The sequence below is a fragment of the Gopherus flavomarginatus genome, chromosome 10 (assembly GCF_025201925.1).
Source record: "Gopherus flavomarginatus isolate rGopFla2 chromosome 10, rGopFla2.mat.asm, whole genome shotgun sequence".
In the NCBI taxonomy this organism is placed as follows: domain Eukaryota; kingdom Metazoa; phylum Chordata; order Testudines; family Testudinidae; genus Gopherus; species Gopherus flavomarginatus.
In genome coordinates this window covers 45263533-45282755 of record NC_066626.1, presented here as the reverse complement: position 1 = coordinate 45282755, position 19223 = coordinate 45263533, and the positions used below count along the sequence as shown (strand labels likewise).

The following is a 19223-nucleotide window of genomic DNA, read 5'->3' as shown; positions in this document are numbered from 1 at the left end:
GTTGCCAGGGAATGTTGTGAAGCCCAAAACTATAACAAGCTTCAGAAAAGAACTAAGTAAGTTCATGGAGGCTAGATTCATCAATGGCTATTAGCGAGGATGGTCAGAGGATGAGGTTACATCCCTAAGTGTCCCTAGCCTCTGTTTGCCAGAAGCTAGGAGTGGACAACAGGGGATGGATCCCTCAATTATTCTGTTAATTCCCTCTGAAGCACCTGATATTGGCCTCTGTTGAAAAAGACAGGATACTGGGCTAGATGGCGCATTGGTCTGACCCAGTATGGCCGTTCTTATGTTCTTAGAGCAACTGCTAAGGAATACAGAACTAACAGTTATTAAAAACAGTGAAACTGCACAACTGATCATTTTGAACAGGTAATGTCCTATCCTAAATGACCATTTCAGAGGATTGCTGAGATTTCTAGTACAATTTTCCTTGACCTCTTGTGACGCATGACCAGAAAGGGTTAAACATCCTGCAAAATAAATAACCCTCACAAGACATATGAGGAGATAATATTTGTGTTTTTACATATATATGAGTAGGGTCAATGATGTAATCAACAGTCCCTGTCTATACTGTATTCTGATAGTTCAGAGCTCAAAACAACATCCTAGGATTTAAATGAATTATAAACATGAGATATCTCTGTATTCACCTCTCTTTGAAATGTACAGCAAATAATCTGAGAATGGTTGAGGAATGAGCAAATTGCCTTATGTTAATTCTATAGCTAGGTACCAGTGATGGACCTCCTTCAAAGTCATCCTAATTATCTTTTGTTCCCCAAGGAACTCCCAACATGTAAAAGAGGACATGAAATTGTATAAAAGAGCCTTGGGTCCTGATTCTGTCATCTCGGATCTGCTTAAGCTTCATTAGGGGAAGTTTGAGTCATAAGATTGAGATCCCAGATATGCTAGTACTCCCTGAATATGATATTTAGACATTGGACTATAACCTATGAACTATTTCTGAAAGAACTCTTTTCAACTACAAAGCTCACCATCTCTGGAGAAAGGGGTAAAAAGTGAGGTGGCAAAGTTTGCAGATGATGCTGAACTGCTCAAGATAGTTAAGACCAAAGCAGACTGTGAAGAACTTCAAAAAGATCTCACAAAACTAAGTGATTGGGCAACAAAATGGCAAATGAAATGTAATGTGGATAAATGTAAAGTAATGCACATTGGGAAAAATAACACCAACTATACATACAATATGATGGGGGCTAATTTAGCTACAACTACTTAGGAAAAAGATCTTGGAGTCATCGTGGATAGTTCTCTGAAGACGTCCATGCAGTGTGCAGCGTCAGTCAAAAAAGCAAACAGGATGTTAGGAATCATTAAAAAGCGGATAGAGAATAAGATGGAGAATATCTTATTGCCCTGATGTAAATCCATGGTACACCCACAACTTGAATACTGCGTACAGATGTGGTCTCCTCATCTCAAAAAAGATATACTCGCATTAGAAAAGGTTAAGGGAAGGTCAACTAAAATTATTAGGGGGTTGGAATGGGTCCCATATGAGGAGAGATTAAAGAGGCTAGGACTTCTCAGCTTGGAAAAGAGGAGACCAAGGAGGGATATGATAGAGGTATATAAAATCATGAGTGATGTGAAGAAAGTGAATAAGGAAAAGTTTTTTACTTGTTCCCGTAATATAAGAACAAGGGGCCACCAAATGAAATTACTGGGCAACAGGTTTAAAACAAATAAAAGGAAGGTTTACAAGAATGATTAAAGGTCTTGAGAACATGACCTATGAAGGAAGGCTGAAGGAATTGGGTTTGTTTAGTTTGGAAAAGAGAAGACTGAGAGGGGACATGATAGCAGTTTTCAGGTATCTGAAAGGGTGTTATCAGGAGGAGGGAGAAAACTTGTTCACCTTAGCCTCCAATGATAGAACAAGAAGCAATGGGCTTAAACTGCAGCAAGGAAGATTTAGGTTGGACATTAGGAAAAAGTTCCTAACTGTCAGAGTAGTTAAACACTGTAATAGATTGCCTAGGGAAGTTGTGGAATCTCCATCTCTGGAGATATTTAAGAGTAGGTTAGATAAATGTCTATTAGGGATGGTCTAGACAATATTTGGTCCTGCCATGAGGGCAGGGGATTGGACTTGATGACCTCTCGAGGTCCCTTCCAGTTCTGGAGTCTATGAGTCTATAAAGTCTTCTTCATACAGCACACAGTCAACTTGTGGAACTCCTTGCCCGAGGAGGTTGTGAAGGCTAGGACTATAACAGGGTTTAAAAGAGAACTGGATAAATTCATGGAGGTTAAGTCCATTAATGGCTATTAGCCAGGATGGGTAAGGAATGGTGTCCCTAGCCTCTGTTTGTCAGAGGGTGGTGATGGACGGCAGGAGAGAGATCACTTGATCATTACCTGTTAGGTTCACTCCTTCTGGGGCACCAGGAATTGGCCACTGTTGATAGACAGGATACTGGGCTGGATGGACCTTTGGTCTGACCCAGTACAACTGTTCTTATGTTGTTCTTATGTTCTCTGCTATGAATCTGAATCTTAAGAATTGAACTCATGTCTGCATGTATATTGATCTTTTAACCATACTCTCTCTCTTCTGTTTTTTAATAATTTTTAGTTTAGTTAATAAGAATTGGCTGTAGTGTGTATTTGGGTAAGATCTGGAATAGCCAATAACCTGGGAGGTAATGTGTCCGATCCTTTGGGATTGGTAGAATCTTTTATTTTATATGATGAAATAAGCGTTTCAGAAATCATCATATTTGACTTGGATACTCAGCTGGAGGCCTGAGGCTGGATCATTTTAAGGGAACTGTGTTGTGTGGATTTCTAAGTAACCAGTAAGGTAATAAAGAAGCTGTTTTATGCTGGCTTGGTAAATCTAAGTATTGGAATATCCACCAGCTTTTTGGGGATTGTCTGCCCCATTCTTTGCAGTTCACCCTAACTGGGTGACCAAAGCTGGCCCCCACTGGAACCCCAGTCACACCTGTGTCTAAAAGACCCTGCAATTTAAAGTCAGTGGTGCTACACTGGTATAAATCATTAGAGAATCAGGCCCAATTTATTCACAAGTTTTAAAGAAAATGAGCAAAGAAACTGACAAATCTTAAAACATATTTAATATTCACTAGAGTCAAGAGAAATTAAGTGGAGGAAACACAACCCACATGCAAGAGACAAAAAAAAATGTATTATTAAATCAGGAAACTAGAGCCCAGGGAGTGGAGCATCACTTATGGAGAAAATAGCTATCTTAAGGAATGTGATGGGTGAACACCTGGGAAAGCACCGTCTGATAAAGGATAGCCAGCATGGTTTCTGGCAGAGGAGGTCATGCTTTACTAAACTGTTGGAGTCCTTTGAAGATATTACTGCCTTGATAGATTAGAGGAATTCAGTGGATTTAGTATACCTTGATTTGACAAGGCTGTGCCTTCAGAAATTAATGTCTATAGCAAAGAGCTATGGCATAAGGGGTAAATTAGAGTGTTAGTGAGAATACTGCCTGCACAGCTGGAGACAAAGTTAGCCGTAGGTTCAATTTTTCAAGTTGGAAAAAAAAGTTTCCAGGGGAATGATTAAGGTCATAGATATGATTTCTGAGGTACTCATACTATTCTGGATGCGAACAGTTGGGCTGAAGATATTGAAAACAAAATTTCTAATTTGCAAATGAAGCTAGAATCAGAGGAACAATTTGGAGAGGAATACGGAAGATTTTTTTCTAATACAACCAGATTTCAAGGAATTTGCGTAGCTAAGGTGAGTTGAGCCAGTAAATGACAAGTAGAGTTCATTCTATACAAATGGAGAGTTACTGTGGATGCAATGCACCAAGCTAGATAATGTAGCATGGATACACATGAAATGGGGTTGCCATCCGGCATGCTGATTGGGGAAAGGAACTGCATGTTGATTTGGAAAAATCATTGAAATCACTGCCTTACTGTGCACCACTACAGTGAAAAGGGGCAAAAAGGAGTTGCTATAACATTTGTCATGGGAAGGATAATATTACTTTGTTTCTCTGGGACCAAAACCTGAGATCTGAACAAAATCCTCATTCAGGCAACCTCCCATTGAAACCAATGAGTATACACCGGAGTCCACTAGGATCTGGCACTTATAGAAGGTATAATACAGTGCAACAAAGATACAGTCTATTCTATTCCATATGCGTTTTTATAGTGCGCTCATCTGAGCCCCTTATGAGAAAGTCTCATAGTATTTCATATAAAGCAACAATCTTCCTATAGAATTTTTAGACAATCCTATATAATTTAATAGAGAATTACACCTCTGCTATAGGATTTTATAGGATGATTTAAAATAGTATAGAAAGTTGTTCTGTATGAAATTTAATAAGTTTTTAGAGTAATTTCTATAGAACTCTATTGGTTTCATTCTTTAGGACTTTCCCATAATTGTATACCATATCTTGAGAATTTAAGTTATGGTATAAAGAATATTGATCTTATTCTCACTAGAAAAGAAGAGACAAAGGAATTATCTTATGAAAGAGCCTGACAAAGCTGATAAAGCCAAATTGGATGGTCTGGTGGAAATAAAAATAGGGCATGAAGACAAAAATTAGAAACTAGCTAGAAGTATCTAGGAATAGCAGGTAGAAATACCACACAGAGTAATGATAGGAGAACTTTTGAAGAGTCACAGGATCTAAAGTTCATTTGCTTATTTGATCTTTTATCCTCCTTCCCTAACAGGCCTGGATTGTTCCCCACACCTAAAAATTCTCTCCTCAATAGGCTGTCTCTCTGTGCTGGTACTACCTTCTGAAATGGAGATTCCCAGTGGTCTGCTCCCACTGATGGCTGCCCATCTCACCCTCATTCTGGTTGTTGGATGGAGGGAGGTTTCCCTACAAGCAGGGGCCTAAAGTCCTTCTTTTCCAGTGGGCTTCGGACAAATAACAGGATCTGTACTGCACACCTCTGACACGTTATTCAACTCTAACATGCTTTACTGTGTGCTCCAGAACACAAAATAATTAGCATTAGTCAGTACCCTGGATCCCACAACAGCTCTGACAGAAAAAATTAGATTTCTGGAAGATGAAGAAGCTGGGGTAACCCAATTAACAGAGAGCTGTGACAGGGAGGGACTGGGGTACTGTGGCAAATGGAGGAAGACCCTTAATTGATTTTTTTCCTAAATATTAGAAAGATTAGGTTCATGGGGTGGGCAAGTGTTCCAGTTTATTCTTATTTTAAGGAAACCAACTGAACACAAAATGTTACAAGCAGAGCACAAGTTACCATGGAGATTGCTTGAAGCAGTGACAGCTACTGTGGTGAATTTGTTTCAGGTTAAGGATAGGATTTTGGAGTGGGCTGAAAAATAGGAAAGTGAGAATCAGATTAGTCCAAAGAGAGTTAGGCACAATGGTGTGGAAAGCTTGTTTTCTTCCTCTTCCTAGAACTGTTTTATGTCCTTTATAGCTCTCCTTTTATCTCTGCCACTTCAGACAGTGATGCATTGGTCACATTTTAGCAAAATTGCAATTACAAAAATCGCACCTCCTTCCCCCTTATTCTACCATAAGCCTTGTGTACTAGGGTTTTGTGCACTCTAGAGAGAAAAGTGAGGGTCTATGGCATGTATTCACTTATGTCCCCAAACAATAATGCCTTTCCACAGCCATAGGGGAGGAGGAATCACCACTCAGCAAACAAATTTACAAGAAATGATCTTTGCTTGGAAAGTTTATGTTTTGCTTTGGTAATATATAACTGGGATGTTGATGAAACAAGCACAGTGTTCTCCTGCTGTAGTTTGCATGGGATGGGGTGGGGGTAAAGGAATTTTAGGTGTTTCCTTCTCCCTCTCTAATAATTTTTTTTAATACCTGCCATTTGCTAATCCATCATATCATCTGATCATCTAATCCATTCCAAAAGCAAAACATTTTTCTCCAGGAGTAGCTTTGTTAGCCTTAAGGATGAATCCACTCTGATAAAGATTATTTAGCAGTATTGAAAGATGAAAAGACTCCGTGAATGATAGGGAAATTGCCCCAATAATTTGGTGGCAGCATTTTCATAGTGAACTGAACAGCAGCAGAGCTCATACCTGTTTCCAACTCTGAATATCTAGCTACAGGCTGGGGACCGACTGGCTAAAGAGCAGTTCTGCAGAAAAGGATCTGGGGATTACAGTGGACCAGAAGCTGGATATGAGTCAACAGTGTGCCCTTGTTGCCAAGAAGGCTAACCGCATATTGGGCTGCATTAGTAGGAGCATTGCCAGCAGATCGAGGAAAGTGATTATTTCCCTCTATTTGGCACTGATGAGGCCACACCTGGAGTATTGCATCCAGTTTTGGGCCCCCCACTACAGAAAGCATGTGGACAAATTGGAGAGAATCCAGCGGAGGGCAACAAAAATGATTAGGCTATGGCACATGACTTACAAAGAGAGGCTGAGGGAACTGGGCTTATTTAGTCTTCAGAAAAAAAGAGTGAGGGGGGGATTTGATAGCAGCCTTCAACTACCTGAAGGTGGAGGGAGTTAAAAAGAGGATGGAGCTAGGCTGTTCTCAGTGGTAGCAGATGACTGAACAGAAGCAATGGTCTCAAGTTGCAGGGGGGGGAGGTCTAGGTTGGATATTAGGAAACACTATTTCACTAGGAGGGTGGTGAAGCAGTGGAATGGGTTACCTAGGAAGGTGGTGGAATCTCCATCCTTAGAAGTTTTTAAGGCCCGGTTTGACTAAGCCATGGCTGGGATAATTTAGTTGGGATTGGTCTTGCTTTTGAGGAGGGGGTTGGATTAGATGTCCTCCTGAGGTCTCTTCCAACTCTAATATTCTGTGATTCTCTCATACAATGCTAAAAAACCAAAGCACATTTCAGTGCATGAATACAAAATAAATTTTAAAATCCATGCAACCATTAGAGAGAAATGGTTTGCTTTTTCAACATGGAATCCCATTTTCCCAGCAAAAGGGAGGGGAATTTTTTTTCCCCTCTAGTGGAACATACCCCAATACTCTACCTGCCTGAAATTTCTGCTTTTTGGTTCCAGTTCCCAACTGTAAACTGCTTGTGTATACATCTTCTGACATGAACCATACATGCTCTTCAAGATTTTAAAAGCCCTTTAGTCAACAGTAGTGATACTTGTTCCCCAGTACACTAGGAAATAGCCTTGATAGCCGCCTCCTTTTTTAGTCCATATCTCTCACAGCTAACTGAAATTAATGGTAACAGGTGGTTATGTTGTCAAAAGTATATATACTTCTCTTCTCTAGCCTCTCTGCTTTCTGAGGTACTGTGGGGGTGGCGAAGATGACAGATGGCTTGCGCAAACTAATCACAGATAACATAATACTTTGGTGTAGTACATGCATTTTCAGGCAAGTAATGAACTAGTTTCATTTAATATCCTCCTCTGTGAAAAGCTGGCTACCTTAATGGAATGTGGCATGCTCTAAAGAAATGCACATTACATCCTAAATTATATTAAAATGTAATTAATCATAGCACTATGCAATAAATAAGATAACAGTTATTGTTGGTAGAGATTTTTGATGTCTGAATTTATTTCATGAAAATCTTTTGATAGTTTGACAGAGAGAGACAAAAAAAAAATCAATCCTCAGGCCAAATTTTGCTCTTTTTGACCTGAGTCATTATAGATTTAAGATATGATTAAACAGAATATATCTGTGTACCTCTGAGCCACACTGACCACAGAAAGCCACCAGTACAGGCTCTGTGGCATGTTGATCTATCGAGGAGCATATTCTTCCACTGCAATGGGACTCTGGCTAATTAATAGTCTTAATAATTTTCATAAGTGGTTTAAAGAAATCTATCATGGGTATTTCCAAGTGCTGGTATTGCTGGAATTACTAAGCATTGAGGTCTGGTCCCAATAATCTTTGTCGTTGTCTTCCATGGGAACAGGATTTGGCCAATAAAGATGACATTCTTTTTAAAGGTGGATGCTGTTTATTTTGAAAAGTGCCTTCAAATTTGACCTTGTAAATCTTATATACATTTTTTAGCACCTTTACAAAAACCCTAGTTTTTAAATTTTATTAAAGATCTTATGGTAGTTAATTACTTTTTATTCCTGTTAGTATGACAAAAATACGTTACATCAAAAAAAATCATGATTAAACCCACGGTATTTAAGATTTAAATAAGGAAGTCAGAAGATTAGAAATGAGATGATGGAAATAGTTAAAAGGGAAATTAATAAAGTAAAACAATACAATTTTAATGTGATGGCTCTTGCCTTTAATGCCTGGCTAGTTGTATGAAGAGAGATGGGAAAACAGGAGGAATTGAGGATAGAGAGATGGGCAGAAACAGGGAAAGAGGTAGAGGTTGAGGACTGAGAGAAAAACAAAAGGCATGAACAGAGGAGGAAAGAGATCAAAGCCCGAATCCTGCAATTTACAATACAAAGGGTGGTCCACTGTGCCAAACTGGAGCTCCATTAAAGTCAATGAAGTACTGCATAGGGGTCCACATATGCTGTAAATTGTAGGATTTGATCTAAACATCCATGGATAAGGCATTAATTCCATCAGCTTGTGGCTCTATTAAATCTGACTGGGCATTCTGAAAGTATTACTTCTGCTTCTAGGCAGCAGTTTAACAGTAACTTGCCTGTAGGCAAGTTGCTCCTATTTTCTATAAAGCCCCACAATTTATTTTATGAAAACACGTCTATTATTGTTCCTGCAATATCTCATTTGCTGCATTATCCCACCAAAAGAAATTGTGTACATTGTGTTACTCAAGTGAGTGGATTTAAGCTGCTTAGCCATATAAATTACAACAGTGTTCACAGGTACCAACTTCTTCTTTGACATTAGAACATGGCCCTTGGAGCTCTCTGTACAAATAGCTAACATCCTGCTGTAAATCTGTTTTCATGCAAGATACATGAATAATAAAAAATAAAAACTCTGGCTCATCCCTATATAACGTGTGACTATTTTCCAACACAGGCTTATCAATATGCAACCAGCACTTGTTCGATACGAGGTGGAGAAGGCAAGATGAAAAATGGCACAGAATGAAGAATTATGAAATTATGGGCATGGCACAGCTAAGCAAAGAAGAACAATTAATGAAGGGAGAAAAACGGAACATTGTCTAAGTCAGGTAAGCAATTTAGACCATTACCTAACAATATGTAAGGTGACTGAAGCTTATTCGGATTATGCAAGGATTACAGGTGCGTGCGTGCACACACACAGATATCTGCTGGGACTTCCTTCCTGAGCAGTATTTTCTCTGCATTAATTACAAACATATTTTCTTCTGATATTAAACATGCATTTGACTTGCTTTGAAGCATGAATAACCCCAACTTCAGCACCTAGCTTCACTATGGTATCATGTGAGTGGTACCTAGAAGCATAAATAACACTTTAAAGCAGGGGTAGGCAACCTATAGCACGCGTGCCAAAGGCGGCACTCGAGCTGATTTTCAGTGGCACTCACACTGCCTGGGTCCTGGCCACCGGTCTAGGGGACTCTGCATTTTAATTCAATTTTAAATGAAGCTTCTAAAACATTTTAAAAACCCTATTTATTTTACATACAACAATAGTTTAGTTATATATTATAGACTTAATAGATAGAGACCTTCTAAAAATGTTTAAATGTATGACCAGCACGCAAAACCTTAAATTAGAGTGAATAAATGAAGACTCGGCACACACCACTTCTGAAAGGTTGCCGACCCCTGCTTTGAGGTGACCATTCAGCCAACATTCCCAAGTTACATCTATGCTTATTATTAATGTTACATCATAAAAAATACACATTAATACTGAGAAAGCAGAACTCATATGGATATGCAACTATTGTATAAATGCAAACATAAAGCACTTTGTGCCATTTATTTAAATTACCACAAACTGAGCTATTTCTGCATCTTATTTACTTTGTGTACTGTGAATTTCAGCAAAATACGTGTCCTTTATTTAGATATAAGAAAAGATTAACAGTATTTTCTCTAGTGAGAAAAGCAGCATACTGTATAGAGTCAGAGCTATGTGAGGAGATGCAATGTTCATCAGTTACAAAACTTGTGACTGTCATATTGTAAAATACCATATGATAGAAGATGCTGCATGGAGTTGAAGCTGATTCCATTTGCCATATGGCACATTATTATTTTGTATTTCCTTGGGGAGTGCACTAAAGACTAAAGGAGAACTGAACACTTTCAGGGTGCAGAGAATAATCATCAAAGGTGCATAGTTCTTGATTATAGCAATACAATCTGTAATGGGGGCAGACTGACAGGGGAAACTGAATATTGGAGACTGGATGCATGCTGTAGCACTCTCCAGATAGTGAACAGACAATATAATTAGAGTTGGGCAATTTTTTTTTTTCAGTGAATAGTTTATTCACAAAAAAATGCAGTTTTGGATTGACGAACTATTTGCAAATTTGGGTGGCATTTGGAGAATGGTTTTGGCTCCAAAAAAGGGGAGGGAGATTCCAAAGAAAATATAAACATTTTGTTTTGACATTTTTTAAATGAAACTTTCAACATTTTGATTCAAAGCAGCATTTTATTTAGAAATTTAACTAGATTTAACTAAAAATGGGGGAGACATAAAAACACCCCAAAATGACACAAAATGTTTTGTTTTGTTCAATCTAAAACAAACAAAAAATCATTTCAGTGAGAAACTGAAAAATTGTCATTTTGGATCAACCTGACATGAATTTTTGGGGGCGATTTTTTAGTTCATCCACTGAACTGAAAAATCAGTTATCTGCCTATCTCTAAATATAGTTCAGTTCTACCAGGAACATTTAAAAAGGAAGAAATTGGAAACTATCTTATATAAAAGTCCCATGGACAATCTGAAAGAAATCAAAGCCAGGAAATGCCATGCATAATTCTATATACAATGTCATAACGCAGTTGTCCATCAAATTTTCTGTGGCAATCTACAGAAAACGTTAATCCAATAATCTCTGAAGACGAGACTCCAGATACACAGCTAAAGAATGTGTAGAACTAACCATGAAAAAATAATTTACTGAAAAGTCTTAAAGAAAGGGATCCTAAATTAATCATGGCCTTTTGAAATTAGGGCAAATGAGCAGTTTTCAGGGCATAAAAACCACCCTCCTTTTACAAAATGGCAGATTAATTCACTAGAAAATATTACATATTTAGTCAAATATGTAGGAATGGGATGGCCGTGGCTTCCTGTAGCTCCCATTGGCCAGGAATGGTGAATCGCAACCACTGGGAGCTGCGGGGGGCCGTGCCTGTGAACAGTCAATGTCTGCAAAATCTCTCACGGCCTGCAATTAGCTTACCCTGATGGGCCGCATGCAGCCCATGGGCTGCAAGTTGTCCACCATTGCTCCAGAGTTTAAAATACAGAGGATCCAGCAGAACTTGTCTGTGATATTACATGCTACCACTACCTAAGTATGAAAGTTACACATCTGTTATACAGGCCTAAGCAACCGAATATCCGTAACCTTTAAAAAAAAATTGCTTTCCCACTTGCACCTCCATTTTCCATTCACCTAGAGTACAGCTGGGCAGTTCTGTGGGAAGTTCTGACATGTCAAAATTTCCTTTCATCTCCAAATCACATTAAAAGGTTGCAATTTTGAAATTTACCACAAAACAAAAATTCTAAGATATTTTGTTTTGGAAACATTGAAAAAGCTTATCAACGTGTTTCATTCTGATAAGGTAGAAATATTTGGTTTCAATTTTGTTTTGACTTTTAAGTAACATTATATTATAAATAAGTTGAAGTGATAAAAGTTGCAATGAAATGTTTCAAACTTATTGAAGTAAAACGTTTTGACCTTATTGAAATGGAGAATCCTGTTGATAAATTCCCATCAAAAAATTTAGTGAAGTCAATACATTCCAGCAAAACATTTTCAATGGAATCAGCATTTTCCCAATAGAAAAAAGTGTCAGAAACTTTTTTTTTTTTTAATCAGCTGTACCCTGGAGTGTATCTTTGCTAGCTTTGTCTTTTCCCACAACAGAGCACCGGCACAGTGTTTAGGAATATGGAACAAATATGCTGTATCCAGGGAAACTGGAACATTGCCAGATCCTCACCAACTGCTCACTTTAACTCAGACCCAGGGGGAGGCCTAAATACCTGGCCACAGTAAGCCACTCACATATGATCTCCAGCTTTGATTTTTTTTGCCAATTCATGATATCTGGGAATGAAGCCCCACATGTTGAATAAGCTGAAATAGACTGCATTAGTCTTTGTGCTTAGCAAAACAGATTGCTGTGAGCACATTAGCTCACCCCACTGGCTCCCCATTGAATCAAGATCTCTGTCCCATAGTCAAAGGCTCTCATAGCATTGACCTTGGGTATCCAAGAGATTCTTTCTCACTGCAGCCATGATCTCCCATGACAACTAGGTTCCACTGTAACAACAAAACTGTCAATCACTAGGGGGTGGCTCATGAGTGTGGGAAGTACAACTTTTACGGGCCACAAGAAGCAAAAATGACCATGGACATAGCTGCTTTGGGAACTACGTGCAAAACTCATTTCTTCAACTTAGCTTTCACTCAAAATTTCTCTACCTGCACAGACAAAAAGACAAAAACAAAACATACCCTCATACACAAACAAAAAACCTAGAAACTAATCAAGCCATTTCTCCTCCAGCCTGAAAAGTATTCAGTATTTTTGAAGGATATTATGATGATGGGGACCATAAAAGTATGTGGGTTGACCAAAGTCCCATTGACTTCAGTAGGAATTTTACCATAATAAAAATTACAGGATTTGGCCCTCAGAATTAAGGGTTCAGTCCTGCAAGATGCTGAGCACTGATTCAGATCTATGCTTAACTTTAAGAATATGAGTATACTATTAAAGTCAATGAGACTGTTGTGATGCTCAGAGTTAAGCATGTGCCTACATGTTTTCCTGGATCAGGGCCAGAGTGCTGAGCACCATGCAGATTTGAGCTCTAAATCAATGTGGGTTGCAGCCATGTGTCTGAGGGGTCCTCAGACTTCTGAAGATAAAAATCTGGACTTATTGATAATGTCACATTCTCTGAAGGCAAATGATTATATCATGACTTTTATATTTTAAATTAAAATAATCCTGATTAGACAACACTAGAAAGAACTGTCTTCATCCAATTGAACTTTTGTGGTTGCATGTTCACTGTAAGAGTGTTTTGGCTCTAAATACCATGGTACGCCATATATAAACAATTTAAGCCTTTACTTCTAGAAATGAATGAAGAAGCCATGCTGCTTATAAAATACATTGGTAGTAAGAAAATATCAGAACAGTCATCTGTTCATATATCAGTCGCCAAAGAAGTGTATTTAGAGTGTCATGGCCAGATGCTCAAGCATCTATGTGATCGAGGATATGTCCATGTTGCAGCTGGGAGCTTGCTTCCCAGCCTAGGTAGACAGATGTGAGCTAGCCCTGCTTGAGCTAGTGCACTATAAATAGCAGTGTGAACGTTGTAGCATGGGCAGCAGCTTGGGCTAGCCACCCGAGCTCAGACTCAGGGGATCGGGTTGGTTTGGACTCAAGCAAATAGTGCCACAATGTCCGCAATACTATTTTTAGAGCACTAGCTTAAGCAGAGGTAGCAGAAGTCTGACTACCCAGGCTGGGAGGCATGCTCCCTGATGCAGTGTAGACGTACCATTAGGGTCCTTGACATCAGTTCAAGTACTTCTGTTTAATTCAGTGGGTGTATGATCAGGGCTGCAAGTATTTATTATAAATTTTACCCAAAATGTTTAATACAGTATGAAGCACAGGGAAGCTTACAATCTCAAGCCCTGATAGTGCAAATACTTATCCATGTGAATAGTCCAGCTGAGTTTGCAGTAAGATGAGCCTCAGTCCAAGTATTGCACCTAAAATTTGCATATATATCTAAAATAAATGCCCAGCCATAACATTTTCTATATTGTATAAACAGCTAATAATTTTCCACCACTTCTCAGTCAGAGTCAATCATACTTATTCCCCACTTAGAGTCATAATCTTCTGTTTTTGACATCAGAACTGGTTGCTGTAGAATGACTGTGATGTCACCAGCAGAGGGTTATTATTCAGTGGGGAATCAGCAGCATGAGTGATTCTGTTTTCTTGCAAATGTCTTCAGTAAGAGCAAAAACTTCAAAGATATGGTAAAGAAAAAGTACTGTACAATTAGGGCTGATCATGCAATTATTCCAAGTGTGGCACTCTCATTAAAGCCAGTGGGAGTTTTGAAAATGGGTTAATTGATGGACCAGGGTTTAAATAGTACATTTTTGTGACACATCATCTGCTTTATAAACCATTTGTGAAATAGTCCAAAATATATCTTTTTTAAAAAAATATGTACTATTAAAACAGAAAATATTTTCAAGATTCTAGATTTTTTTCCACATAGAATATTTATGTTTGACTCCACATCATAACAACTAGTGTTTGACAGAATTAGTAGTCGTTTTACCCTGATACATTTAGAACTTACATCCCTGTAGTTTTGAATATTTTGAATTTCCTTTTACCGATAAAGTCAGTTACCTTGGCAACAAAATTTTCTGTGCTAAAATATAGGATGAAGTTGCTGTCAGGAATTTTGACTGTGGGTGTTCAAAGTTGGTACTGAAACAAGAACTTTTTAGAAGGAGAAATGAATAATAATAATTAAAAAACCCACACACAACCACCACCCCAAAAACCCTTTACTGGTATGAAATGGAGTTAACTCAAATTAAGGTTACAAATAATACCAATTGTTGTTCAAATAATGCCCTGTGCAACCTAATTATTTTATGATAAACTGGGGAGACTCTTTTTACAACTTGGCACACAGTCCTGATGCAGGTTTAACAGTCCAGAATCACATCAAAGAAAAATAAATGCAAGAGTCTTTGAACTTCAGCAGTGGAAAAGGACCATCTCCAAACACTATTTCTCAACACAGTTGAGGTTGATGGTCTGATCAATTTAATTTTTTACAAAGCCATTGCCTTTATTGATATTAGTTATGTGCAGTTTTTTTAGAGTTCTATTTAGTTAAAATAGCTAAAAGAGGTCAAACGTTTCAGAGTTAAAAATTCAAATATATTTAGTGGAAAAAAGCACACTTGTTATCTATTAGTAATGTCACTAAATAACCTAGAGGGAAAAGGGTGATGGTGCCCTCATAACAGAATTTTAAACAGCATGGGATCCAAAGCCTTGACCTAATTACGTATTATGTTAACTATTATAAAACCACAACGGTACATCCCCATGTCTGCTGGGGTTGGACAAAGATACAATATTTAAAAACAGAGCAAGTTATTACATTTACTATATAAATAAGAATAAGATTTTTTTTTAGTGCATTTGCCTCTTTATCTTAAACTTTTATTACAAGAGGCTGCAATATTTTTTTAATATAGCTTCACTGAATGGAAAGAATGTGTTTTTGGAAGTGCCCAAGACCTAACTAAATACAGTTATGTCTATTTTAGGGTTTCCTCAGACATGTATTACTCCTTCAAATGTCAGTTCTCATGTGCTTCTTACACGAAGATGCTTCTGTTGGGTATTCCAATGTAGGGTGAGCAGCTGTTATTACTGCTCTGGTGATTCATTTTAAGGCGTCCTACATTTGATGGACTATAAAGGGCAGATAAAGCTACCAATGACCAGCAAAGTATATTAAAGAAAATATTTAGGATTTCTCTGACTTTCTGAACTGAGACTATTCTCAGCAGAAGTTGATCCAGCTGTTGTTTTCACAATGTTAAATTTTAGTCAGTGCCATCTATTTATACCATCGACAATTGATCACACTCTCATGGCAAATGGTTGGCTAAGTTTGTGCTTGCAGCTGCCCACCCAACAGGGACTGAGATTGCTACAGGTCAGAACAGAGTGAACATCACCTGCGAGCTAGGGGCTTCCTTACACTGCTGTCAAGTGACCTTTTCTGGCTGGCACTTTGATGGGGTCTGAAGGAAGTCTACTCACCTCTCTTGACACAAGCAAGGTGGCTATGACATGTCACTTTTTTGGAGAAGTATAAGTAAAGGACTTCTAGAGAACACCGTTGAAAAAGCATCATGTCAAATGACACTGTGAGCCCACTTTGCAAACATAGGATCTAAATGTGATTTCTGAATTTTACATTGGGCCTGTCAACTCAATTACTAAGGTACTAAACTGTTTTACATTCTTTTGTACCCGTGTGAATGCCAAAATGTGGTGTTCGAAAGGCCTATTTAAAGTTCATTGACTGGCAACTGTTCTTGGAAAAAGGAACAGAATTTAAAAGCCATTTACAAGTTCATGCAAACTAAAACATAATTATACAAATGGATAGGTAATGAATTCTTTCTCACTGAATTTTGCTTTAAATAATTTTGCTAGTATTTAGATACCACAGCGATGAACGTGCTATAAGGCCACAATTCAGGAAAGCATCCTTGTGCACATGCTTATGCCCTACATGCTAAAAGTTAAGTATATGTTTAGGTGTTGTCCTGGATTGTGGCTGAAATGCTCAGATAAGACCTGGACATTTTTATTTTTAAAGATACTTCTCTGCCATAAGACCAATTATGCTACTACCTATACAGACTGCTTTAGAAATAAATATGCAATATAGTATAAGTCGACATCAAGAAGGAAAAACAGTTAGTTTTTTTTTAAATCTGAGAATATAGCAAAATCAAACACTGCATTAATAGTGAAAAATAGCGCTTTTGTAATTGCTTGATTACCCCATCAAAGGACAATCTGATTTCCATGAAATGAATTAAAACATAAGAGGCATAACGCCCCCCCCCGTTTATTATTTTTTTTACTGTTTAGAATTTTATTGAATTTTGTTTGACACCACAGATGACAGTAAATGTGATTAATTGCCTTTCATAATTGGAGTTTCATTCCAGTGGTTATTGCTTGTCAGTATCAATTAATAGCTCCACAAAAGCCTCATTCATTTCACAATATTAAAGAATGATGGCTTGTGGGAATTATGCTAAACTAGCACTTTCAATTAGATTTTGAATATTACAGTGTACTGAATAATAGTTTATGGTTTTATAATAATAAGTGGTGATGGGTTATTGCTGTATTGTAATCACTCTAAGTACATATATATATGTTTATCTGGAGGATTGTCATTATAGTACTCATATTTAAAAATGGACAATTGTATGTAATTAGTCCTTTAAAACTATAGCTTTTTTGGTCTGTAGCATTAGAAAAGATTTTGACTGTCACAATTACATAGCTATTGTCTCAATACTTAGTGGACAAGTAATGCTAGTCCGCACTCTCCTTTAAAAATTAAAATATAGAGTCTTGAATATGCTAATATAATGTTAAGGGTAGCATGAGTAGAATAAAGTTTGTCATATTGTGTTCGAAAGACTAAAGACTTCAAGGACTAAAATTTTAAAAATCATGTTCCTACTTTTAGGTACCCAGTTTGACAATTTTGACCTGGAATCCATTTTTTATTCTTCATAGTTTAAACTATACCTTATATGTTGGTAACCAATATAGACTGTTGAACAATATATTTCTGTGTGCCATATTGCTGCTTACATAACAATATTTAGAAAGTAACATTATTTAGTGGGCAGTGTTGCTGTGCAACAGTGCACAAACACACAATTATTGGCTAAACTTGTGAAGCCAAAACTCAGCTTGATAGCATTTCTGTGTTTGAATGTAACTTAACTTTGGAACACCACTTCTGATCAATTTCAGAATGTCGGGGAATGTTCTAGGCATTCATGGGCAGAACTCTATGGGTTTGTGTGTGTGTGTGAAGGGGAAATTGGAAAACTAGAAGGGAAGAAGTAGGGGAGCCTCTGGAATTTGTTTAGCAGAGCCACAGCTGCAAGCACTTCTGCAACTGTCTGTAGATCAAACAACTGGTTGATGACACCCTCTGATACCTTCCAACATAATATCTCCATCCATTGTCCCAATTTAGTCCTCCCAATAAAAGATATCTCACCAACCTTCTCCCTCTAATATCCTGGGACCAAAATGGTTACACCACCACTGCATACATCCTCCCAATAGCATTTAACATGTTGACAACCTGAATCATAGAATATTAGGATTGGAAGGGACCTCAAGAGATCATCTAGTCCAACCCCCAGCTCAAAGCAGGACCAATCCCCAAATGGCCCCCTCAAGGATTGAACTCTCAACCTTGGGTTTAGCAGACCAATGCTCAGACCACTGAGCTATCCCTCCCCCTAGAGAAAAACAAGATTAATAATGGTGGGAAGGGTACAGATGCAGCCCATGACATGAGGGAAAATGTGGGGCGTTGCTATTGATTTCAGTAGGGCCAGGATTTGGCCCATGGATCATCTGACACAATTCAACAATTATTGATAAAAACAAACAAGCAAACAAAAAATGTTGAGAAGTAGCCTTTGAAAATTAACATTTTAACTAATACACATATATATACACTCCTGGAAGTGCTGCTTGCACAGGGCTCCCATTGACCTCAGTGACATATGATGCATTGAGAGGAGTAGAAATTTTGATTAGAAGATTAATAACTGGCTGATGCAATTGTGTTTATTCAAATATGCTATAATAATTTGCTGATATTTCTTTACTTTGTTTTCTAAGTTAAGTTTGTTTTATTTACTTTGAGCCCATTCATGAAAATTCTTTTAGACTCAAAGTCAAGAAAATTACAGAAATGTGATCTGATGCTGATCTCACTTATTTTCTTCCACCGGCTGAAGTTACACCAGTGTAAAACCAGCCTAAGATCAGAATCATCCCTTGGTGCAGTAAATTATTATGGCATATCAGGCTAAATAAAAATTGAACAAGGTAAGCAATCGAGGAAGAGTCTACGGAAATTTTAGGTCAAAACTTCATAGTATATCCTGTTTAAAGTACTTATTTTTTAACCAATCGTGCTCATTTAATTCATTATCCAGGAGTTTGGATGCTTACCAACTGTTATCTAAGCCTCTTTGAAAGACTTCCAGTCAGATTTTCAGACTAATCTGTTTAGAAATATTTTCTCTCACTGTATTTTGGTGTCATTATTTCTTTGTTTTACAGAGGCCCAAAGTTAGGATTGGGTCCTCATTGTGACAGGTGCTGTACAAACAGTTTCGATTCTAGCTGAAAGCAACTGCAGTATGGCATATAAACAAGAGAGAACGTTAACTGAAGATTTTCAAGTTTCAAAAAGTATTTAT

General features: G+C 37.8%; 1 protein-coding gene across 2 annotated transcripts in view; it reads left to right on the top strand.

Annotated features, from left to right (window-relative positions):
* B3GALT1 (beta-1,3-galactosyltransferase 1) overlaps positions 1 to 19223 on the top strand; it is a 334916-nt gene that overhangs the window by 153042 nt on the left and 162651 nt on the right. For both annotated transcript variants that reach the window (XR_007768334.1, XM_050916293.1), the window contains exon 2: positions 8981 to 9137. The gene's annotated coding sequence lies outside the window, so the exon portion shown is untranslated. The remainder of the gene's footprint in view (positions 1 to 8980; positions 9138 to 19223) is intronic.